Raw genomic sequence first — 3,226 nt, forward strand, 5'->3', positions numbered from 1 at the left:
TAGAGACAGACTTTCGCCATGTTGACCAGGCTCGTCTCGAGCTCCTGACCTCAAGTGATAACCCACCTCAACACCCCAAAGTGCTGGGATTACAGGCGTGAGCCACCAGGTCCACCTGGCTATAAAGATCTTGAAATAGTTTTCTCCACACACTCATGGTCACAGGACTGCCCTTAAAATAAGGCAAAGGCAAAAAAACCTGTGTAACTAGAGGCCCACGTGTTCATGACAACCAGTCCACTTCTTGCTCTCTGTTTGGGAAGTCTCTGTGGGCAGCTGAGTTCGAGTGAGCTCTGGGAAGCGCAAGACTGCCGGCCAGGGCTTCCTCATGGTCCGCCTCCACTCACCTGCTCTGCTCACAGCCACAGCTGCTACAACTGCTCAAGCAGAAGGGGTGTCCCCAGCAGGGACAGCCTTAGGCAGCAGACGCCACTGTCCTGGTCGGTGCAGCATCTGCGCTCCAGGCTCTGGGCCTGTGCATCAGGCTTTCTTGAGCCAGGGTGTAGTTTCCAGTTTCTAGTTACATTCCCACAGAACTCAGCCTCCAAGAGGCCACATCGACAGAAAACGTTCTCATCTTTCCTTGCCCAGCCAGTTCCTGAACCCCTGTTTTGTATTTGGGGAACCCTCCCCACAACTGCTACCTCATGAGGCAGCATCCGTTTTTCTCTGTGGAAACAAAATGCAACACACTAACTTTCCAGCCTCACTTGCAGTAGGACTGAGACACAACCTGGGCTCCACCAACCAGACACCCACACCCACAATCACACACACACCCACAACCACCCACAACCACCCACACCCACCCCCTCTACACACAATCACAACCACACCCACAGACACCCACACAAAATCACACCTATACGCACACCCACAACCACCCGCACCCACAGTCACCACACTCATACCTACACACACCCACAACCACCCACAATCACACCCACACTCACACAACCACTCACACCCAATCACACCCACACCCACAATCACACCTACACGCACACCCACAATCACCCACACCCACACTACACACAATCACCACTCATACCCACATACACCCATACCCACAATCACACCTACACTCACACCCACAACTGCCCACAATCACATCTATAACCACCCACACCCACCACACACAATCACAACCACATCCACACCCACAATCACACCTACACTCACACCCACAACCACCCACGACAACCATACCCACACCAGTCACAACACTCACACCCATACCCACAATCACACCTACACACACCCACAACCACCCACACCCACACCCACACCCAATCACAACCACACATACCCACACCCACAATCACACCGACACACACCCACAATCACCCACACACGCACCCACACCCACAATCACACCTACACTTACAGCCACACCCACCCACACCCACACACCACACCCACACACAATCACAACCACACACACCCACAATCACACCACTCACACCCACACATACCACACACACAATCACCACACCCACACCCACAATCATACCTACATTCACACCCACCAACCACCCACCCACACCCACAGACACCACACCCACAGACACCACACCCACACACAATCACAACCACTTACCGACACTCACAGACACACCCACAATCACACCTACTCACCCACAACCACCCACACACAATCACAACCACACCCACAATCACCATACTCACACCCACACCCACAATTACCCACACACACCCACACACCTATGACTACACATAACCCTACACTCACGACACCCACACTCACACTTTCACAAATCACACCTATATTCATATTCACACCCACATACACCCACACCCACACACACCTAACACCACACCCACACCCACTCATATCCACACCCGCACCCATACACACAATCACACCCACACCCACCCAACCCACAAAATCACAACTACACCCACAATTACACCTACACTGACACCCACAATCACCCATATATCACACAATCACAGTCACACCTACACTCACACCCACAGCCACCCCAACAATCACTACACACCCACACCCACAATCACACCTACACTCACACCTACAACCACCCACACACACTACACACACAATCACACACTCCCACCCACACCCAGACACCCACACCAAAACTCACACACCCACACCACACACATCCACACCCCCACACAGCCATACACACACCCACACCCACACACCTACACTTGCCACACTCACACACCCACACTTGCCACACTCACACCCACACCCGCAAATCACACCTACACCCACACACAATCACAACCACACCCACCCACATATACACCCACACCCCCATGCATACACCCACTCACACACACGTACATCCACACCGACACACACCTACCCTCACACCACACCCACTCATACCCACACCCACACCTCCGTGCACACCCACACCTAAACCCACACCCGTACACCCACACCCACACTACACCCACACCCACAATCACACCTACACTCACAATCACACCCACACCCACAATCATACCCACACCCACACCGACATCTAGCTGGAGAAGCAGACTGACAGCAAGGGTCAGCAGCCACTCCATCTTGGAGGTGGTGGGTGCCAGTGTTCAGTATGGTGCTCTTGGTGCTGCAGGCAGCTGGGATACCCCAGGAACTGGCAGGAGAGGCTGCATCTTCATAGCTCCATGATAGTATTTTTGGCATTGCTCCTGGTCTAAAACCTCTAAGCCTAGTTTTCTGGTCCTCACAGAGAATCTGAACTACTCAACATCCATCAATAGGCTTTTCTTCCTGAATTACCCAGAGTTGCCTTCTGACAGGGTAGTTGGTTCCAGAATTAGCGGCAGGCAGCAAACCTCAGGGGAAAGAGGGAATGTGGACTCACTCCTTTGGTTGGGGCAGAAGGCAGGGGAAATCCAGCAGGTGCTGAGGGCCAGGACGCCAGCCGTTCAGGAAACACACTGGTGAAACATTTCATCAGATTCTTACCTGCTACCAACTGAATTGTCCCTCTGCAAATTTTATAGGTTGAAGCCCTAAGTCTCAATGTGAGTATATATTTTTTGTTTTGGTTTTGTTTTGGGTTTTGTTTTGTTTCGTTTTTTAATAGCAGAGACAGGATTTCACCATGTTGCCCGGCTTGGTCTGGAACTAATCTTGAACTCCTGACCTCAGGTGACCCGCCTTGGCCCAATAGGCTTAGCATCCTTATATCCATCTGTCTCCTCTCCTCTCTTTCTCACA

The sequence above is a fragment of the Cebus imitator genome, unplaced genomic scaffold (assembly GCF_001604975.1).
Source record: "Cebus imitator isolate Cc_AM_T3 unplaced genomic scaffold, Cebus_imitator-1.0 Scaffold47, whole genome shotgun sequence".
In the NCBI taxonomy this organism is placed as follows: domain Eukaryota; kingdom Metazoa; phylum Chordata; class Mammalia; order Primates; family Cebidae; genus Cebus; species Cebus imitator.